Source organism: Pseudophryne corroboree, chromosome 4 (assembly GCF_028390025.1).
Source record: "Pseudophryne corroboree isolate aPseCor3 chromosome 4, aPseCor3.hap2, whole genome shotgun sequence".
Taxonomy (NCBI): domain Eukaryota; kingdom Metazoa; phylum Chordata; class Amphibia; order Anura; family Myobatrachidae; genus Pseudophryne; species Pseudophryne corroboree.
In genome coordinates, this window is record NC_086447.1 from 599,444,182 (window position 1) to 599,467,978 (window position 23,797).

At 42.3% G+C, this 23,797-nt stretch overlaps 2 pseudogenes; one reads left to right on the forward strand and one right to left on the reverse strand.

The window, feature by feature from the left end:
* Positions 1–217: 217 nt before the first annotated feature.
* LOC134912266 (5S ribosomal RNA) lies at positions 218–336 on the reverse strand (annotated as a pseudogene).
* Positions 337–18,116: 17,780 nt separating this feature from the next.
* LOC134913792 (5S ribosomal RNA) lies at positions 18,117–18,235 on the forward strand (annotated as a pseudogene).
* The last annotated feature ends 5,562 nt before the right edge of the window (positions 18,236–23,797 follow it).

Below are 23,797 nucleotides of genomic sequence, written 5' to 3' on the forward strand. Positions count from 1 at the left end.
GAGTGTTAATGTTCGACGTTTGTCAAAAGCGAAAATATAGAAATTCTTGTTATCTCCATCCACTTATGAATAAATACACCTGTATATTCATAAGAGAGATTCAAGATGAACCGGCTTTTATGAATCCGGACTCCTGGTGGACTAGTCAGCTAAGGTAAGTATGCTGCAAGGATTGCTGGTGGTGGATTTTACTGATCGGCAGAAGGTATGTTCCTTATTACTACAGTATCCAGTATTCCCAGAGGGTCACACTTTCTGGTACTAACCAGGCCCAATGCTGCTTGGCTTCCAAGATCAGACGAGATCGGTCATGTCCAGCATGGTATGACTGTAGGAAGTCAGGTAAGTGCCTGTCTGCTGGGGGGAGGGCTGCTGCTGCTTGAGCTAATTAGGACAAATTAATCCGATAGATAACGCCAAATATTTGCCCAAGAGGCAGCTTGAAAGAGAGACACCACAATATAAATGAGTGAAAACGGTGCAGAGAGATTTGTTTCTCTCATGGGAAATCCCCCACAAAGGAATTCAGATAAGAGCAAATACCAAATTTCCCACAAAGAAATTGTGGTATGGCATTAAACAAAATGGTATGTCCTCATTGCTGAACTATATCATGTAATTGAAGGTACCGTAAGGATTCACCCTTACGTCAAATTTCCAAAAGCACATTGAATGTATTAGAAAATTATAAACATTGAATATATCAATGCAGTAATATAGCCTGAGTAAATGATCAGGAAATATCAAAGTTGCAAATGTGTTCTAGAAATAATGCAGAAATATATGCTGAAACATGCAATTTCACAAAGAATGTAGCACATAAGGCTGCCTAAACTACTATCTGTCTACTGCAGAGAAAAAACAATTGTATTACAGTGATCACAGAAGTAAATTGCTTAATGTATTGTGAAAATAATGGCTCATATAGTAACATGAAAATTCACATAGAATCCAGCACATGAGCTGCCTTGGCAGCTGTCTGTCTGTTATAGAAAAATACAATTGTGTTTAAATACTCATCACAATGATGAATTACTAAATAAGTTGCAGAGATACCATACGCTGACTCAAATAGCCCAATGAAAATACACATAGACTCCAGCACACAAGCTGCAAAAGCAGCTGTCTATTGAAGAAAGATACAACTGTATTTAAACAATTGTAACAATTTATAAAGACAGAATGTGTATAAATAAATACTGGTAATAGTATTGCAAAAGCAAAGCTCTCCTGCTGCAGGGATGTGTGTAATCCACTAATTGACTGACTGAGCTGGTAGCTCTGACACTAGAAATAATGGCTTAGATGCACAAATAGCAGGCTAATAAGTAGTTTCCTTGCACTGGGTAAATGCCCAGTGTGTGTGTACACTAACCAAGGAAAACGTCAGTCAGCAAACTGGTTACTATAGAAACAGTCCCGTCTGTGCAGCATGCACAGAGTGGATGAAACTTCTCCCCTGTACCAGCGCTGGGCACAAGGGGATTGAGACCTAACCAGAGGGCTGATGCCAGCTGCAGAGGGCGATACTATACTTGCTGTGTGTAAGCTGGAGGGGAGTCCGCCCGTCGGAGCTCCGTTACGGAGGTCCCGGAAGTCGGGTGCCGGACCGAAAGTGACGCGCGTTTCACTGGGAGGAGCTTGTTCACATGATCGTCTGATCTGTGAGCCCTCCATGTGTGCCTCTTAACGAATGCTTTAGCCAATCTTCTTGTAGGGAAACGTGATTGACAAGCAAGGGAACCTATAGGTGGATGAGAACGGATGTAATGCTGAATACACTGAGACGCTGATTCTATAATGTAGAATGCAAAACAGATGTGTAATGTCTTTATTAAGCCCTTAGCTTGTACTGCTGAAAATAAAATAAAAATGAAGTAAAGTAAAATAAATTTAATTTTAAATTAGGGCTTGTAATAACAGTGGGAAAATAATAAATATGAAAAACATCAGTATGAAAGTGATTTGTATATTGAGAACCAATGGTACAACAAAGCTCTCGGAATGAGGTGTATATAGATAAAAAAAAGGAAAAGAAAAAGAAAAGCTGTGCATGTATGTAAAGAATTGAAGATGATAAAATAGAATGGAAAAGTCTCTTAAGTAAAATAATGAGTGATAATGGATAGTGATTGTTGAATAATAATGGATGCTATATAGGGACTGGATTCTGGAAATAAAAATAAATATAAAAATAAAAATAAAACGATTGACAGTTAGAAGAGGTGAAAGAACAGGTATAATTTAAGGACCTTAAAGGGATATTACTCTATTATGGAGTATTGTGAAATTGAGTGCAAGTGAAAATGGGGACTCTGTGAAACACGTGTTGTAATAAGAGTGAAAGGTGAAGAAATATGATAAGTGGAGTAGAAATATTAATTTGAAAGGAAGGGGTGTATAAAAGAGTCTGATAAGTGAGAGTGTGTGGCAACTTATCTGAAAAAAAACAATTCAAGGGAATGCTGCTTTGGGATAAAATCACCAAATGAAGGGGGGATGGGGGGAGGGGGAGGTGTGAAGGGGGGGAAAAGAAGGAGGATGGGGGGAATAAAAGGGGGGAGGAGGGGGGGGGAGAAGGAGGGGGGGGTTTGGGTTTTTTTGGGGGGTTTTGTGTCAGTGGGGAGAGGGGTGGAGATTAGGGGGAAGGGGGGGAATGAAGGGGGGAAGGAGGGGGGGTTGTGTCAGTGGGGAGAGGGGGTGGAGGTTAGGGGGAAGGGGGGGAATGAAGGGGGGAGGAGGGGGGGTTTGTGTCAGTGGGGAGAGGGGGTGGAGGTTAGGGGGAAGGGGGGGGGGATGAAGGGGGAAGGAGGGGGAGGTTGTGTCAGTGGGGAGAGGGGGTGGAGGTTTGGGGGAAGGGGAAGGGGTGGAAAAGGGAAGCGAAGGAAGGGGGAGGGAAAGGAGAGGAGACAGGGAAAGTGTGGGGGTGGAGGAAAGGATGGAGGGTGTGAAGAGCAAGTATTGTTGAAAGTGAATATGTAGGATCTAAGAAAAGGAAAAAAAGGAGAGGGAGAGGATGGGGAGAATGGGGACAAATGATGAGGAGGAAGAAAAGATAGGAGTGTTTATGAGGGACAATTGAAAGAAAAATATGTTGGAAGTAAAGTGTGAAAAAAATGTGGGGTAGCGTGTAAAGTGAAGAGATGATATATGGTGCAAAAAAACTGGTGTGTGACGAAATGGTAATATTATTGATGAAGTAATATAATAATATGATAATAATAATGATGAAGTCGAAAACAATCGTCATTTTTTTAATATCTATAAGAGAATAGAAAAAAGTTAAAAAAATGAAAAAAATGTAAAAAAATGTATTTACATAAAGAGTTGAAGAGGAAAATGAAATCAAAACTTAGAGGTCTAAGGATTATTCCAGGAAAACACTAATTAATGTGTTCATTAAGCCCATTGGGGGCTACTGTTCCAAGTTTGAATGTCCATTCACTTTCTTTCTTAAGCAGAGCTCTTGTTATATTGCCACCCCTAATGCCTAATTTGATCTGTTGAAGACCAAATATTTTGAGTTCCTTGAATGAGCCCGCATCATGTTTAAGAAAGTGTTTTGCCACTGTGGTCAATTGTTTAAATTTTTGTAGGTCTGTTTTAGCATTTCTAACTGATCCGATATGCTCAAGAGCCCTTTGTTTGAGCATGCGGGTGGTCATACCCACATATTTTTTTGTCACAAGGACAGGTGAGACAATAGACCACATTGGTACTTTTGCAATTGAAGTAATTCATAATTTTAATCTTATTGTTAAATTTATCGATTATCTCTAAGCCTCTGGAGATATGAGAACAAGCTTTACATTCTCCACAGGGATAGGTCCCCATGATGGTGGGGTTTCTTATCAGTTGTAATGTGTAATGGCTCTGAACCAACTGGTCTGCCAGGTTTGGCGAGCGTTTCCAGCTCATATCGATTGTGTTATTCAATCTCATCGCCAAGTCACTATCTGACAGTAATACTGGCCAATGTCTTTGAAGGATCCCTTTGATGTCTTTCCATGCTTCACAGAATGTACCTACGAATCTGAGAACATTGTCATCTTTGCCAGGGAGTTTTTGATGAAATATTAGTGACTCTCTCGGGGTTTCTTGAAGAGATTTTTTAGATCTTTTGATGAGTCTTGAGCTGTACCCTCGTTCTTTGAGTCTACTAGTAAGGTCTTTGCATTTCTCATGGTAAACTTCTTTACTTGAGCAGTTCCTTTTCAGTCGAAGAAATTCTCCTTTAGGGATCTTTAGAATAGTAGGTGGAAAATGGGAACTTTGTTGATGTAGGAGGGTATTGGCAGCAGTTTTCTTTCTATATAGTTCTGTAGCGAGTATATTGTCTCTTCCCTTGTAAATCCTCAGATCTAGGAAGGAGATGCTCTATGTACTCTGTTCATATGTAAATCTGAGATTCAAGTTATTATTCAGAAAAAGTAAGAATTGTGACAGTTCTTCTTGTGACCCCTCCCAAATCATGAGAATGTCGTCAATATATCGAGTCCAAAGGACAATGTGTTTGGAAAAATGATCTTGATCTTCATGAAAGATGACTTCTTGCTCCCACCAACCCAGGAAGAGGTTCGCATAGGTGGGGGCACAAGCCGCCCCCATAGCTGTACCCCTTTCCTGGGTGTAGAAGTGATTATTGAACGTGAAATAATTTTTACGTAGGGCAAAGTCTAGAAGAGTTAGGAGGAATTCATGGAAATCATCCAATCCACTGGTCTGTAAGAAGTGTCTAACTGCTTTGATGCCCAGGTCATGATCGATGCTAGTATAGAGAGCTTCTACATCGAGGCTTACCAACAGTTGTGTGTCCTCCAGAAATATGTTTTCAATTTTTCTTAGTACATCTGTTGTATCTCGGGTATAGGAAGGTAGATTGGTCACATATTCTTTCAGATGAATCTCTAAAAATGTGCAAGCTTTCTCCAGTAGTCCTCCATTCCCTGAAACAATGGGGTGTCCAGGTGGCTTCTGTAGATTTTTGTGAACCTTGGGTAACAAATAGAAAGTTGGCACTCTGGGGTTCTGAATTTTAAGATAGTCATATTCTGCTTGTGTAATCGTACCCTGATGTCTCGCTTCTTCAATAATCCTCATATATTGCACTGTCAAATTTTGTGTTGGATCAAAAAGGCTCTTACTGTAGCAGTTGATGTCATTGAGCTGTCTTTTCGCCTCTTTTTCATACATCTCTTTCGGCCAGAGGACCACATTGCCACCTTTATCCGACTGTTTAATTATTATATCTTACAACAAGAACTAGAGAAGAATCTGCACTCTCAAATTTCATATCACAAAATACTACAGTGAAACAAATCACATGTAATGACCCCAATAAATGCATTAAAAAAATAATGTACATACATTTTGGGGGTGCTATCTAAGACAACCATTAGTAACACATGAAACAAGGAAGAGAATGAGGTTGTACTGGTAAGGTGCACAAAGAAAATATGTTTAAAATGTAACTTTTATTATCAAATTAAGAGGCCGTACACCGGTCAGCGTAGCGAAATATATGGTTAAAATTGAATCTAGAATCCAAGAAAATTGTGCTCAAAGATAGAGAAGTGATGAGAATTAAAATTCTCCACTCCGAGGATCGCAAGAACTACCAATATCAGGTAAGTATAACATATACTGAAATATCAGATTAATCTATTGTGTGTACCGGCGTAGGTAAGGCATGTACTCAAATGTTAGATTGATAAATTATATAAACCACTTTATATGCCCACAGCTTCCAGTATCCTATACAGCGTAAGTATTCACCCTAACATGTGCTTTCACCATTCACCATATGTGTGTCAAATAATGAACAACTTGTCAGCACTAATTTTTGTGCCCGCAGTTTGCTGCTGACAATTAAATAAATAAATTAAGTTGCTGCTGCTGCTATTAAATAAATAGAAACAGCTTGTTTCCAGTATGTACCACTACATTCATCAATGGAATTGCCACTATATTAAATGCCATTCCTGCCTATATCCATCAATCCCATAAGAATATGCAAATACATTGGGTCGACACAACCTTTATGTGTCCCGTGTTGATAACATGGGCACTCACTGTTAGGATCTCCCATTAATACATAAATTGTATAGTATAAGGTAGACAAATCGGGGTTAACACGTTCATTGGTATGGACGTAATAGTCGCTGATCCCTGATTTGCCCCTAGGCTGCTGATGACATTTAAACGAAGATTAAGTGTGCCTGATGTTCAGACTGTATTGCAATCACAAAATATAGGCAAAACCAATGGATACTCTGTGGTTTGCTAATGTGCAGGGACAATTTCTATCCTAAATTCCCAAGGAGTAGCTAATAGTGGGAGTGAGTGTATACACCAGTTTATCATATGGTTGGTTAAATCCACTGATTACACACAGTGTCCTTATTACCGATGGCACCATGTGTCAGTTAGCTGCACGGACAACCACACTGCAACGGTATTACAGTTAATGGGCATTAGTCCACATGCCGGGTATTCCCGTGTTGACCTTATAATGGTCAACAAGGCATTTCTTTCCACTCCGATGCCTTTGCATTAACTATCTGAATAGCTAATTGTGGTGTATCCGGGGGGTTTGTTTACTGCACGGCAAATACGGGAATGCCCGTTAATCGGACAAATGCTGATTAAATAGATGCCATTGCAGTGTATTCACCCTTAGGATTTACAGTTACAAATACTTTCAGTATCACTCATTCATCCTGCACCTACTTAGGTTTAACACAACACTGCACGGCAAGTACGGGATTACCCGTTAATCGGACAAATGCTGATTAATCATTTGCCGGTGCAGTATGGGTATTGTTGTAACTTATAGTTAAAGGTGCTCTCGACACTATTCACTCCATGTTCACCAGGGTTTGATATACCGCTGTATGGCAAATACGGGAATACCCGGTAAACCGGACTAATGCTGATTTAAAATATGTTATTCTGAGTGTATTCACCTGCACGTTCCATAGTTAAAAGTACCTCAGTATCATCTTATTTATTGTGTATCTGCTAATACATCATAGCACGGCAAGGACGGAATTACCCGTTAATTGGACAAATGCTGCTTAATTAGTTTGCCGACGCAGTATAGGTACTCTTGCAATTTATAGTTTATAATACCCTTGATAACATCTATTTATGTCATATCTATAAAGGGTGGATACATTATTGTGCAGCAAATACGCGGTTATTTTCTAATTAAACCAATATAGATCTATCACATGTCACTACAGCTTAATCACCCCTGATAGTTCAAGCAATCAGGGCTATTGTTAACACTTAGGTACTCGGTGTATATTAGAGGCTACCACACCATTATAAGGTCAACACGGGAATATACGGCATGTGGACTAATGCCCATTAACTGTAATACCGTTGCAGTGTGGTTGTCCGTGCAGCTAACTGACACATGGTGCCATCGGTAATAAGGACACTGTGTGTAATCAGTGGATTTAACCAACCATATGATAAACTGGCGTATACACTCACTCCCACTATTAGCTACTCCTTGGGAATTTAGGATAGAAATTGTCCCTGCACATTAGCAAACCACAGAGTATCCATTGGTTTTGCCTATATTTTGTGATTGCAATACAGTCTGAACATCAGGCACACTTAATCTTCGTTTAAATTTCATCAGCAGCCTAGGGGCAAATCAGGGATCAGCGACTATTACGTCCATACCAATGAACGTGTTAACCCCGATTTGTCTACCTTATACTATACAATTTATGTATTAATGGGAGATCCTAACAGTGAGTGCCCATGTTATCAACACGGGACACATAAAGGTTGTGTCGACCCAATGTATTTGCATATTCTTATGGGATTGATGGATATAGGCAGGAATGGCATTTAAGATAGTGCCAATTCCATTGATGAATGTAGTGGTACATACTGGAAACAAGCTGTCTCTATTTATTTAATAGCAGCAGCAACTTAATTTATTTATTTAATTGTCAGCAGCAAACTGCGGGCACAAAAATTAGTGCTGACAAGTTGTTCATTATTTGACACACATATGGTGAATGGTGAAAGCACATGTTAGGGTGAATACTTTATGCTGTATAGGATACTGGAAGCTGTGGGCATATAAAGTGGTTTATATAATTTATCAATCTGACATTTGAGTACATGCCTTACCTACCCCGGTACACACAATAGATTAATCTGATATTTGAGTATATGTTATACTTACCTGATATTGGTAGTTCTTGCGATCCTCGGAGTGGAGAATTTTAATTCTCATCACTTCTCTATCTTTGAGCACAATTTTCTTGGATTCTAGATTCAATTTTAACCATATATTTCGCTACGCTGACCGATGTACGGCCTCTTAATTTGATAATAAAAGTTACATTTTAAACATATTTTCTTTGTGCACCTTACCAGTACAACCCCATTCTCTTCCTTGTTTCAGTAATTATTATATCTTGCCAGGATTTTATTTCTTTGAGGGCATGTCTGGCCTGAGGTGACAGGTTCCCTGTGGTTCTAAACCTCCTTTTATTTATATACAGTTTGTCTAGATCTTTGGACACCCAGAGGTAAGAACGTTCATCAATTTGGTGTCCAAAGATCTAGACAAACTGTATATAAATAAAAGGAGGTTTAGAACCACAGGGAACTTGTCACCTCAGGCCAGACATGCCCTCAAAGAAATAAAATCCTGGCAAGATAATAATTAAACAGTCGGATAAAGGTGGCAATGTGGTCCTCTGGCCGAAAGAGATGTATGAAAAAGAGGCGAAAAGACAGCTCAATGACATCAACTGCTACAGTAAGAGCCTTTTTGATCCAACACAAAATTTGACAGTGCAATATATGAGGATTATTGAAGAAGCGAGACATCAGGGTACGATTACACAAGCAGAATATGACTATCTTAAAATTCAGAACCCCAGAGTGCCAACTTTCTATTTGTTACCCAAGGTTCACAAAAATCTACAGAAGCCACCTGGACACCCCATTGTTTCAGGGAATGGAGGACTACTGGAGAAAGCTTGCACATTTTTAGAGATTCATCTGAAAGAATATGTGACCAATCTACCTTCCTATACCCGAGATACAACAGATGTACTAAGAAAAATTGAAAACATATTTCTGGAGGACACACAACTGTTGGTAAGCCTCGATGTAGAAGCTCTCTATACTAGCATCGATCATGACCTGGGCATCAAAGCAGTTAGACACTTCTTACAGACCAGTGGATTGGATGATTTCCATTAATTCCTCCTAACTCTTCTAGACTTTGCCCTACGTAAAAATTATTTCACGTTCAATAATCACTTCTACACCCAGGAAAGGGGTACAGCTATGGGGGCGGCTTGTGCCCCCACCTATGCGAACCTCTTCCTGGGTTGGTGGGAGCAAGAAGTCATCTTTCATGAGGATCAAGATCATTTTTCCAAACACATTGTCCTTTGGACTCGATATATTGACGACATTCTCATGATTTGGGAGGGGTCACAAGAAGAACTGTCACAATTCTTACTTTTTCTGAATAATAACTTGAATCTCAGATTTACACATGAACAGAGTACAGAGAGCATCTCCTTCCTAGATCTGAGGATTTACAAGGGAAGAGACAATATACTCGCTACAGAACTATATAGAAAGAAAACTGCTACCAATACTCTCCTACATCAACAAAGTTCCCATTTTCCACCTACTATTCTAAAGATCCCTAAAGGAGAATTTCTTCGACTGAAAAGGAACTGCTCAAGTAAAGAAGTTTACCATGAGAAATGCAAAGACCTTACTAGTAGACTCAAAGAACGAGGGTACAGCTCAAGACTCATCAAAAGATCTAAAAAATCTCTTCAAGAAACCCCGAGAGAGTCACTAATATTTCATCAAAAACTCCCTGGCAAAGATGACAATGTTCTCAGATTCGTAGGTACATTCTGTGAAGAATGGAAAGACATCAAAGGGATCCTTCAAAGACATTGGCCAGTATTATTGTCAGATAGTGACTTGGCGATGAGATTGAATAACACAATCGATATGAGCTGGAAACGCTCACCAAACCTGGCAGACCAGTTGGTTCAGAGCCATTACACATCACAACTGATAAGAAACCCCACCATCACGGGGACCTATCCCTGTGGAGAATGTAAGGCTTGTTTTCATATCTCCAGAGGCTTAGAGATAATCGATAAATTTAACAATACGATTAAAATTATGAATTACTTCAATTGCAAAAGTACCAATGTGGTCTACTGTCTCACCTGTCCTTGTGACAAAAAAATATGTGGGTATGACCACCCGCATGCTCAAACAAAGGGCTCTTGAGCATATCGGATCAGTTAGAAATGCTAAAACAGACCTACAAAAATTTAAACAATTGACCACAGTGGCAAAACACTTTCTTCAACATCATGCGGGCTCATTCAAGGAACTCAAAATATTTGGTCTTCAACAGATCAAATTAGGCATTAGGGGTGGCAATATAACAAGAGCTCTGCTTAAAAAAGAAAGTGAATGAACATTCAAACTTGGAACAGTAGCCCCCAATGGGCTTAATGAACACATTAATTACAGTGTTTTCCTGGAATGATCCTTAGACTTCTAAGTTTTGATTTCATTTTCCTCTTCAACTCTTTATGTAAATACATTTTTTCACATTTTTTTCACTTTTTTTTTCTATTCTCTTATAGATAAAAAAAAATATTTCGATTGTTTTCGACTTCATCATTATTATCATCATATTATTATATTACTTCATCAATAATATTATTAGCAACCATTTCGTCACACACCAGTTTTTTTGCACCATACATCATCTCTTCACTTTACATGCTACCCCATATTTTTTTCACACTTTACTTCCAACATATTTTTCTTTCAATTGTCCCTCATAAACACTCGTATCTTTTCTTCCTCCTCATCATTTGTCCCCATTCTCCCTATCCTCTCCCTCTCTCCTTTTTTTCCTTTTCTTAGATCCTACATATTTACTTTCAACAATACTTGCTCTTCACACCCTCCATCCTTTCCTCCACCCCCCACACTTTCCCCGTCTCCTCTCCTTTCCCTCCCCCTTCCTTCTCTTCCCTTTTCCACCCCTTCCCCTTCCCCCAAACCTCCACCCCCTCTCCCCACTGACACAAACCCCCCCCTCCTTCCCCCTTCATCCCCCCCTTCCCCCTAACCTCCACCCCCTTTCCCCACTGACACAAAAACCCCCAACCCCCCCTCCTTCTCCCCCCCCTCCTCCCCTCTTTTATTCCCCCCTCCCTCCTTCTTTTCCCCCCCTTCACACCTCCCCCTCCCCCCATCCCCCCTTCTTTTGGTGCTTTTATCCCAAAGCAGCATTCCCTTAATTTTTTTTTTTTTCAGATAAGTTGCCACACACTCCCACTTATCAGACTCTTTTATACACCCCTTCCTTTCAAATTAATATTTCTACTCCACTTATCATATTTCTTCACCTTTCACTCTCATTACAACACGTGTTTCACAGAGTCCCCATTTTCACTTGCACTCAATTTCACAATACTCCATAATAGAGTAATATCCCTTTAAGGTCCTTAAATTATACCTGTTCTTTCACCTCTTCTAACTGTCAATCATTTTATATTTATTTTTATATTTATTTTTATTTCCAGAATCCAGTCCCTATATTGCATCCATTATTATTCAACAATCACTATCCATTATCACTCATTATTTTACTTAAGAGACTTTTCCATTCTATTTTATCATCTTCAATTCTTTACATACATGCACAGCTTTTCTTTTTCTTTTCCTTTTTCTTATCTATATACACCTCATTCCGAGAGCTTTGTTGTACCATTGGTTCTCAATATACAAATCACTTTCATACTGATGTTTTTCATATTTATTATTTTCCCACTGTTATTACAAGCCCTAATTTAAAATTAAATTTATTTTACTTTACTTCATTTTTATTTTATTTTCAGCAGTACAAGCTAAGGGCTTAATAAAGACATTACACATCTGTTTTGCATTCTACATTATAGAATCAGCGTCTCAGTGTATTCAGCATTACATCCGTTCTCATCCACCTATAGGTTCCCTTGCTTGTCAATCAGGTTTCCCTACAAGAAGATTTGCTAAAGCATTCGTTAAGAGGCACACACGGAGGGCTCACAGATCAGACGATCATGTGAACAAGCTCCTCCCAGCGAAACGCGCGTCACTTCCGGTCCGGCACCCGACTTCCGGGACCTCCGTAAAGGCCCATACACACTTGACGATGCACACATCGTTAACGACCGTCGTTAACGACTTCCCTTGAACTTCCCTTGAACAGCTGAGCAAACGACATGAGCATACACACTACCAACGACCAAAGACCAACGACCAAAGACCAAAGACCATTCATCGTTGAAGCATCCAAGCTGAACAGTTTATTAAAATAATGAGCTGGGAACAGGGCTGGTGAACAGTGGCTTGGTCGTTGGTCGTTGGTCGTTCACACCATACACATTCAACGACGTCTCTGGTCGGTAACGACCATAGTGGAAATTGAGCATACATGCTCCACAGATAAGCGAGGGTCGTTAACGTCCCACGGGGCCGCGCATCGGTGGTCGTCGGATGCATACACACTTGACGATATAATGAGCGACGTCGTTGATGAGGGCTGAAATGAACGACGTCGCTCATTTTATCGTCAAGTGTGTATGGGCCTTAACGGAGCTCCGACGGGCGGACTCCCCTCCAGCTTACACACAGCAAGTATAGCATCGCCCTCTGCAGCTGGCATCAGCCCTCTGGTTAGGTCTCAATCCCCTTGTGCCCAGCGCTGGTACAGGGGAGAAGTTTCATCCACTCTGTGCATGCTGCACAGACGGGACTGTTTCTATAGTAACCAGTTTGCTGACTGACGTTTTCCTTGGTTAGTGTACACACACACTGGGCATTTACCCAGTGCAAGGAAACTACTTATTAGCCTGCTATTTGTGCATCTAAGCCATTATTTCTAGTGTCAGAGCTACCAGCTCAGTCAGTCAATTAGTGGATTACACACATCCCTGCAGCAGGAGAGCTTTGCTTTTGCAATACTATTACCAGTATTTATTTATACACATTCTGTCTTTATAAATTGTTACAATTGTTTAAATACAGTTGTATCTTTCTTCAATAGACAGCTGCTTTTGCAACTTGTGTGCTGGAGTCTATGTGTATTTTCATTGGGCTATTTGAGTCAGCGTATGGTATCTCTGCAACTTATTTAGTAATTCATCATTGTGATGAGTATTTAAACACAATTGTATTTTTCTATAACAGACAGACAGCTGCCAAGGCAGCTCATGTGCTGGATTCTATGTGAATTTTCATGTTACTATATGAGCCATTATTTTCACAATACATTAAGCAATTTACTTCTGTGATCACTGTAATACAATTGTTTTTTTCTCTGCAGTAGACAGATAGTAGTTTAGGCAGCCTTATGTGCTACATTCTTTGTGAAATTGCATGTTTCAGCATATATTTCTGCATTATTTCTAGAACACATTTGCAACTTTGATATTTCCTGAACATTTACTCAGGCTATATTACTGCATTGATATATTCAATGTTTATAATTTTCTAATACATTCAATGTGCTTTTGGAAATTGACGTAAGGGTGAATCCTTACGGTACCTTCAATTACATGATATATTTCAGCAATGAGGACATACCATTTTGTTTAATGCCATACTACAATTTCTTTGTGGGAAATTTGGTATTTGCTCTTATCTGAATTCCTTTGTGGGGGATTTCCCATGAGAGAAACAAATCTTTCTGCACCTTTTTCACTCAAATACCCCTTTTCCACTAGCTGTTTTTACCCGTGTTTTTGCACGGGGGCGCGCATCAACACGGATTTTTAGTAGGTGGAAACGGGTCAACACGGGTTGAGTGACCCGGGAATCCAACCCGGCTATTTACCTGGGTAGAACACGGTAATGACACGGATAGCGGTGCAGTGGAAACGGTCATTACTCGTGTTTTCAGACCCGAGTAACGCTCTGAGACGCTGATTGGTGCTTCTGGGGCACTGGAAGATGATGTCATCCCTGGGAGACACGCTGGGCACATGCAGGCATTGAGGCAGCAAACAAAACACTCTGAAGTCGCGCTGGGTACATACAGATCTTTTTATTGCAGCAGCTTCCAGACAATATACAGCAGCAGAAGCTCCAGCACAGCAACATGGCTAGCCATATCTGGTCAGACACAGAGATCAAGGAGCTGCTTAATATTCGGGGAGAGGAAGAAATAAGAAGGCAGGTGACTGGAACAGTTAAGGATGCTATCGTCTACAAGAACATATCCCTTATGCTGGCAGAAAGGGGCATCCAAAAAACCCAGCAACAAGTCGTTAACAAATTGAAGGCACTACGCAGACAATTCACCAAAGTACACGACCATAACCGCAAGAAAAGTGGTGCTGGGCGTATGGAATGGCCATATTATGACCTATGCTATAGTGTCTTCGGCAAAACTGCGATAACAAATCCCATAGCACTATCGTCATCCAGCTCTGCCAGTCGCCAGATGTCAGTCGACGAGGACTGTGACGAAACACAGCACAGCCTTCCCAGCTCACAATGCAGCCCATCATCCCCGCTGCTTATATCGGACAGCAGTTTTGAAGACTCGACCGTCAATGATGATTCCATCAGTGCCACTATTGAGGACGTACCACAGTCTCAGGCGGAGACGTCGCAACCCCCCAAGACCACGACTTTGCGCTCAAATAGTAAGTATTACCATTACAAATACAGTTGCAGCAGTCCCTATATGTAAAGGCATGGTAATGTTGCAGAGTATAGCTAGTGTGCAGGTGGGAGAAGGCCACAGACACGTATATGATACCACTGCTATTTTTTAATAGAATCATGGTAATGTTGCAGAGTATAGCTAGTGTGCAGGTGGGAGAAGGCCACAAACACGTATATGCTACCACTGCTATTTTTAAATTGTTGCTTACATTCTGTTTCATCTCCTTCACAGTCTACAACGTTCCACAGCGGAAAAAGAAACTGAACAAAACAGAACAAACGGTCAAAGCAATGAAGTCCATTATCTTGGATCACCTGCGTGAGGCAGATAGTGAGCTCAATGCCCAGGAAGATGCACGGCTTGAGAGATTCCTTGCGTCAGAAAAAGAAATGCATCAAACTTTTATGAGTCAGTTAATGACCATGCATGATAGGCAGATGACATTTTTTGAACGCACGTTTGCACGTACCATAGGGAATACCACACAAACACAACAGCAAGACACAGCCTACCCACAGCACCCATATGGTCCATACAACTATGAGCCTCCCTCAAATCCCCCAACACAAATCCCGCAGTCCTCAGAATTTCGGGTATATAGACAACTGCCCTAGAGCAGCGGGTTATAAAACAATGTTTGTGTTTTAAGGTTATGTTTGCACTGTATCCTCAACCCTGATACCTACAAATGCAAACATTATTTTGATTTTACAGAGTGCCCTGTTGGCACTTTAAAGTTTTATAGTGTTACCTCAGAAAATGGGCAGTGGGATCCAGATATTTGGGCTACCTTTTTATATTGTTACCTCAGAAAATGTGCGGCAGTGCGATCCAAATATTGGGGGTGACCCGATATCTGCCAAACCAAACATTAGGTTTTTTTTTTATACAGAGTGCCCTGTTTGCACTTTACTCTTTTACCTCAGGGCAGGTGTCTTCACCATGTGGCCCTCTAGCTGTTGTGGAAACACATAGCAACACATGCTGGTACATGTTGTTCCACAACAGCTGGAGGGACACATGTTGAAGACCCCTTGCGTTATGTGGAATTTTACATGTTTGCACTTAAATATTTTATAATGTTACCTCGGAAAATGTGCGGCAGTGCGATCCAAATATTGGGGGTGACCCAATATCTGCCAAACCAAACATTAGGTTTTTTTTTTATACAGAGTGCCCTGTTTGCACTTTACTCTTTTACCTCAGGGCAGGTGTCTTCACCATGTGGCCCTCTAGCTGTTGTGGAAACACATAGCAACACATGCTGGTACATGTTGTTCCACAACAGCTGGAGGGACACATGTTGAAGACCCCTTGCGTTATGTGGAATTTTACAGTGACATGTTTGCACTTAAATATTTTATATTGTTACCTCAGAAAATGTGTGCCAACTGTTTAAAAGGAAAAATATAATAACAACTTTTGAACCAAATTTTTATAACTGAAAAAACGAAATAAACAAAAATTGTTTGCACACAAAAACTTGTCTGTTTTCTCTACTGCAACATTGTTTGAAGATTAGCTGCAATGGTGGCCCTTATGCACTCGCTGGCAGCGTCATGCCCCCCCACCAAGCCTGGTGCATCATGTACAGTGACCCCCGCCCCATGATCATGTACATTCCACTCGGGGAGAAAGTTTTCCTTTTGTATCTCACATATGTTATGGAGAATGCAGCAGGCCGCTACTATATCTGGCATTATTTTCAAGTCCACATCATTCCTCTTCATGAGGCAGCGCCAGCGTCCTTTTAAACGCCCAAACGCATTCTCCACTGCCATACGGGCCGAACTTAGGGCATGGGTATATGATGTCTGTTCGGGGGATAAGTGAACATGCTGGGTGTAGCCCTTCATTAGCCAGCGCTGTAATGGGTATGCTGCATCACCAATGAGATGGACCGGGATGTCCACACCATGTACGATCACCGATTTCTGTTAATAAAACATTAATATTATTACAGGGGTAAAACTTGACTATTGCTTTATGGGCGAACATTAGTTTAAGTAGTAAATAATCTTACCTCTCGAGGGAAAAGCCATCCACCAAGCTTGTCCTCAGCAATACTGTAAAGATCGGAGTTGGCGAGAACCCTTGCATCATGTGACCGTCCGGGCCACCCTATGAAGACATCTGTGAAACTAAAAATAAAGGTTTATGCATTATCATAAAACAGGCCAAGCCTATTTCAAACACATTAGTGAAACAGTGCTTACCAGTATTTGTGGTCCACTACAGCTTGCAGAACAATGGAATGCCAACCCTTACGATTGTAATAGTCTGCTGGGTTGTCATGGGGGGCGATGATGGGGATGTGGGTCCCATCTATGGCACCAGCACACTGTGGGTAGCCACGCTTCTTAAACCCTTTTATAGTCTCATCTAGCCGCTGTCCTTGTGGCAAGGAAATAAAGCGATGGTACATGGTATCCAGCAATGCCCGCGTGACCTGGTAGACAATCTTGCAGACCGTGCCAATCCCTACTCCAAATAAACTGGAAACTGTGCGATACTCTCCAGGGGTAGCATACCACCAGAGAGCAATCGCTAACCTCCTGGCTGGCTCAATGGGCTTACGGAACCTGGTGGTCTGCATGGTTATTGCGGGGGACAGTAGTTCCAAAACATACTCGAATGTAGCGCGAGACATCCTGAAGTTTGACATCCACTGCTCCTCCTGATATGCTAGAATAGTCTGCATGAATGCTTCCCCATGTCTGCGATCTCTCATCCACATTCTTCGGCTTGGTGTACAGTTCATTGTTATTAAAGAAATAACAACAGTGGATGATATACGCGCTCTCCTCCTTTTCAAATATTTGCGTCGATAGGTAGCCCTCTCTGCAAAGAATTGAGCTCTCCTTCTCCAGCTCTGCAGTAGGTAGCACAAGGTGAAAAGCTGCATCAAGCTGTCTGTAGCAGAAAGCAGCAGTAAACTGCAAACAGTCTGCGACTCCATGCTAGACACAGCTACTGCACCGGCGTCCATTGCTGCAATGCTGTGAGCAGGCCCCACCCCTCCCTTTTGGTCCTTTTGATGACATCATCTTGATGAGACAGTAAAAAGTCCATTTGTAATGACAGCAATAGGCTTTTACAGAGCTTACCCGGGTTAAGTGGAAACAGATCAGACACGGGAATAACCCGTGTCGAAGTGTAGTGGAAACGGGGGAGCCGACACGGGTTGTAGCCGTGTTAAACATCCCGGATCGGACACGGTACGTAGGTGGAAAAGGGGTATTGTGGTGTCTCTCTTTCAAGCTGCCTCTTGGGCAAATATTTGGTGTTATCTATCGGATTAACTTGTCCTAATTAGCTCAAGCAGCAGCAGCCCTCCCCCCAGCAGACAGGCACTTACCTGACTTCCTACAGTCATACCATGCTGGACATGCCCGATCTCGTCTGATCTTGGAAGCCAAGCAGCATTGGGCCTGGTTAGTACCAGAAAGGGTGACCCTCTGGGAATACTGGGTACTGTAGTAATAAGGAACATACCTTCTGCCGATCAGTAAAATCCACCACCAGCAATCCTTGCAGCATACTTACCTTAGCTGACTAGTCCACCAGGAGTCCGGATTCATAAAAGCCAGTTCATCTTGAATCTCTCTTATGAATATACAGGTGTATTTATTCATAAGTGGATGGAGATAACAAGAATTTCTATATTTTCGCTTTTGACAAACGTCGAACATTAACACTCACTCAATATCCAGTGGGTGTGCAGACAAATCTTCTGCCACCTACGGTACATCCAGTGAGTAACATATCACCTTATTTGTATTTAATACTTGTCTTAATCAATTTTGCTGACATACACAGCAACATTTTTTATCATTGTTTTCGTCTGTTTAGAAAATTAAAAGTTAAGTTTTATCTTTGCATATACATTGTTTAACTTTCACAAATTTATCTATCAGTCTATTTAAACAAAGTGTGCCCCAGAGAGACACAAAAACAGTCCCTCTTTTGCTTCTCTGCAAAACAACCCTTTCATAGTTTGTTCTGAACTAATGTCCGGGAGCACCGCCAACCCAGTTCTACCCTAAAAGCCTCAAAGGCAAAGTCGGTAGCTTCATGTTGGTCACCATTCTTGCCATTTTTGCCTTATTTGGTATATAAATTGTATGACATTTATCTTTTTCACAATCTGGTCCAGTGCAGATCCCAAAAACCCCCACCCATTACTAGATTTAAATATATTACATTTATTTATACTCCAAAATATACAACATAAAACATATAAAAATTCATATGTAAAATTACTGTGATTATTGTAAATATAAGTAGATCCACATACAATAAGAAATTGCCCTTATAGTTCATTTGTAAATATTGTCCATATCTTATCTCTTATTTATTGAATAACAAGTGTTACTCATGGACAAAACGTCTCTTAAGAAAGCTGGGATACAAAGTTGCAGTCATTAATTGCAGCCACTTGGTGAGATCATTAATACTGACAGGGGGAGAACGCTGTGTGTTGAGCTGTCCACAGCGGTATGCTACGACCCCAAATTGTATATTGCTGTATTATGTCTCTTTAGCCTGAATAAAGATTTATAGTAGATCATTTCAATCACTAGAAGAATTTATGTTGCAGTCAGGGGGAGTCCACTTGTTATTCAATAAATAAGAGATAAGATATGGACAATATTTACAAATGAACTATAAGGGCAATTTCTTATTGTATGTGGATCTACTTATATTTACAATAATCACAGTAATTTTACATATGAATTTTTATATGTTTTATGTTGTATATTTTGGAGTATAAATAAATTTAATATATTTAAATCTAATAAGGTTTCCAGCGCTCCCTTGACAGTGTATACTATCTCTTTTATATTGATTTAATCTGGGTGCCTATATTTCTTACATTAAGTAGAGCTCCAACTTAGACTTCTGTAAGAAGGACATATTGGAGATTTGTGGTAAGTACTCAACTCTCACGATTGTAGCCCTCTGTGTTGATATGCTCTTCAGAGCAGCTAAGGGGGTTTGGAAAGACTGCTTTGAGTTGGCCCAGATGTTTGTGTGCAGTTTTGTAGTGTTAGCGCAATTTTGAATGGGGTATTATCACAGCTGTAGGCGACAGTCACTGAATTGATTACATTTAATCACCAATTGCTGTTAAACCACAAAACAATTATTACAATATTTTTTATGACAAAAGTCGCTTTGGATCATCAGAGTAGTATGAATCTGCGACAAATGCCGAAAACAGAATTTAGAAAAAGGATAAAAATGACAGAATTGTAAATGTAGAACAAGGAAACAAAAACGAGATTTATGGTATGAACTTACCGTTGTTAAATCTCTTTCTGCGTGGTACACTGGGCTCCACAAGGATTAACATCGGTGTGTAGAGTAGGATCTTGATCCGAGGCACCAACAGGCTCAAAGCTTTGACTGTTCCCAAGATGCACAGCGCCGCCTTCTCTATAACCCCGCCTCCGTGCACAGGAGCTCAGTTTCGTTAACCAGCCCAATGCAGTAGCAGGTACCAGAGACGACAATCGCTTGTAGCCAATTACACCACAACTCACCACAGGGGAGGGTGTCAGCGGCTATGCCATACCAACCCAAAGAAGCTAAGTGCGTCAGGGTGGGCGCCTTGTGAAGCCCAGTGTACCTCGCCGAAAGAGATTTAACAATGGTAAGTTCTTACCATAAAATCTAGTTTTCTGCTGCGGGGTACACTGGGCTCCACAAGGATTAACATTGGGGATGTCCTAAAGCAGTTCCTTATGGGAGGGGGACGCACTGTAGTGGGCACAAGAACCCGGCGTCCAAAGGAAGTATCCTGGGAGGTGGAAGTATCGAAGGCATAGAACCTAATGAACGTGTTCCCTGAGGACCATGTAGCCGCCTTGCACAATTGTTCAAGGGTCGCACCACGGTGGGCCGCCCAAGAAGGTTCAACCAACCGAGTAAAATGGGCTTTGATGGTAGCAGGAACCAGACGACCAGCCTGTACAGAAGCATGTGCAATCACCATTCTAATCCATCTGGAAGCAGGCCAGCCACGTTTGTGAAAACCAAACAACACGAAAAGAGAATCAGATTTCCTAGAGGAGGATGTTCTCTTCACATAGATATGGAGAGCTCGTACTACATCCAAAGACCGCTCTTTGGTAGACAACTCAGGAGAATTAAAGGCCGGAACCACAATCTCCTGGTTAAGGTGGAAGGAAGACACCACCTTGGGTAAATAACCTGGCCATGTTCTAAGGACCGCCCGGTCACGGTGAAAAATCAAATGCCCCCAAGTCCGAGACCCTTCTAGCTGAAGCAATAGCCAGCAAAAATAGCACCTTAAGGGAAAGCCACTTAAGGTCAGCAGATGCAAGAGGTTCAAACGGAGACTCTTGCAAGGCCTCCAAAACCATCAGGTAGGGCAGCAATCTTTCTCTGAAACCAAACCGACAAGGCAGAGATGTGAACCTTCAGGGAGGCCAGACGCAGGCCTATGTCCAGGCCCTGTTGTAGAAAGGCCAATAGTTTGGCCATGCTAAACTTGAAAACGTCATGATTGTGAGACGCACACCAAGTAAAGTAAGCATTCCAGACCCTATGGTAGATCCAAGCAGAAGCTGGCCTACGGGCCTTCAACATAGTTTGAACGATCACCTCAGAAAAACCCTTGGCCCTCAGGATGGAAGCTTCAAGAGCCACGCCGTCAAAGCGAGACGGGACAAGTCCTGGTAAACACAAGGGCCCTGAACGAGGAGGTCTGGTCGTTGTGGAAGTAGAAGGGGACGATCCAACGAGAGGCCCTGTAGATTGGAGAACCAGTGCCACCTGGGCCACGCTGGAGCGACCAGAAGTAGGTTTCCTCCTTCTTGTTTGAACTTCTGTATTACTCTGGGCAGGAGTGACACCGGAGGGAAAACATATGGCAGTCGAAAGTTCCATGGAATTGACAGAGCATCTACGAAAGCTGCTTGAGGATCCCTTGTCCTTGCTCCGAAGGCCGGAACCTTGTAATTGTGTCGAGACGCCATCAGGTCCACATCTGGAAGGCACCACTTGTCCACGAGAAGTTGAAACACTTCTGGATGTAGGCTCCATTCTCCGGCATGTACATCCTGACGACTGAGATAGTCCGCTTCCCAGTTCAGAACGCCCGGAATGAACACTGCTGATATGGCCGGCAGATGGCATTCTGCCCACTGAAGAATCCTTGATACTTCCATCATTGCCATGCGGCTTCGAGTGCCGCCTTGATGATTGATGTATGCCACCATGGTGGCGTTGTCCGACTGTACTTGAACAGGTCTGTTCTGTATCAGATGCTGGGCCATTGTCAACGCATTGAACACTGTCCGCAGTTCCAGAATGTTTATCGGGAGCAGAGACTCCTCCTCTGTCCACTGACCCTGGAGAGAGTGTTGTTCCAACACCGTGCCCCAACCTCTCAGACTGGCATCCGTCGTCAGCAGGACCCAGTTGGATATCCAGAACGGACAGCCCCTGCTCAATCGATGGTCCTGCAGCCACCAGCTCAGTGATAGGCGGACCTCCGGAGACAAAATGTGAGATCTGATACGGTGAGGCAGGCCATCCCACTTGGACAGAATCAACTTCTGCAGAGGGCGAGAATGGAATTGAGCATACTCCACCATGTCGAAAGCCGACACCATGAGACCTAGCACTTGCATTGCCGAATGAATCGCCATTTGCGGACGAGATAGGAAGCATCGAATCCTGCCCTGAAGTTTCAGGACTTTCTCCTGAGACCAGAACAACCGCTGGTTGTGAGTGTCCAATAACGCACCCAGGTGTACCATGCTCCAAGCAGGAAACAGGGATGATTTCTTCCAGTTGACAAGCCACCCGTGGGCTCTCACGACCTGGACAGTCAGATCTAGATGACACAGGAGAATTTTTGGGGTATTTGCCAGGATCAACAAATCGTCTAGGTACGGAAGGATCCTGACCCCTTGATGGCGAAGTGAAGCCGTCATGACCGCTATTACTTTGGTGAAATCTCGGGGAGCTGTTGTCAAACCAAAGGGTAATACCCGAAATTGGTAATGAAGGTTGCCCACCGCGAACCTCAGGTACTGCTGATGAGACACTGCAATAGGAATATGCAGGTAGGCATCCTGTATGTCCAGGAAGACCATATAGTCCCCAGGCTGCATGGCCAGAACAATAGAGTGCAGAGTTTCCTTCCGAAACTTGGAGACCCGCACATACTTGTTCAAGGACTTCAGATAGTGAATGGGCCGCAAGGACCCATTCAGTTTTGGGACTAGAAACAGCGGTGAATAGTATCCCTTGCCTCTCTGAGCCAGAGGCACCTGTACTACCACTCCCGTGGTCAGGAGGGAATATACCACCGAATGCAGAGTGTTTGCTTTTGCTGGGTCCAGAGGAACATCTGTCAGGCAAAATCGATGAGGGGGACGATTCTTGAAGGGTACGGCATAACCTCGAGTGACGACTTCCCTTACCCAGGTATTTGGAGTGGTCTTCAACTATTCCTGGGCAAAACCTAGAAGTCGACCCCCCACCCTGGGATCCCCACCACGTCATGCGGCGGGCTTGTCAGTTTTGGAAGCTTCGGTCTGGGCTTAGCAGGTCTGGAAGCACGAGCTTGCTTTGGGCACGCCTGACCTTTTGCTTTACCTGGAGGACGAAAGGGCCGAAGGAAAGTACTTTTAACCTTCTGTGCGGAAGGAACCGTAATAGGAAGGCAAGCTGCTTTAGCAGCAGCTAGATCAGCCACAATCTTATTGAGGTCTTCTCCAAAGAGAATGTCTCCCTTGAAAGGATGCACCTCCAGGGTTTTCTTGGAATCCATATCCACCGACCAGGATCTCAACCAAAGGATACGTCTGGCCAAGACGGACGTAGTAGCAGCCTTAGCCGTCAGCACCCCAGCATCGAATGCCGCCTCCTTAAGGTACAAAGAAGCCGTGGTAATATACGAGAGACATTGTCGAGCATGCTCAGATGCATTAGAAGGTAACTCTGCCTCTAGCTCCTGTGCCCACTCCTCAACAGCTTCAGCAGCCCAAGTTGCTGCAATGGTTGGCC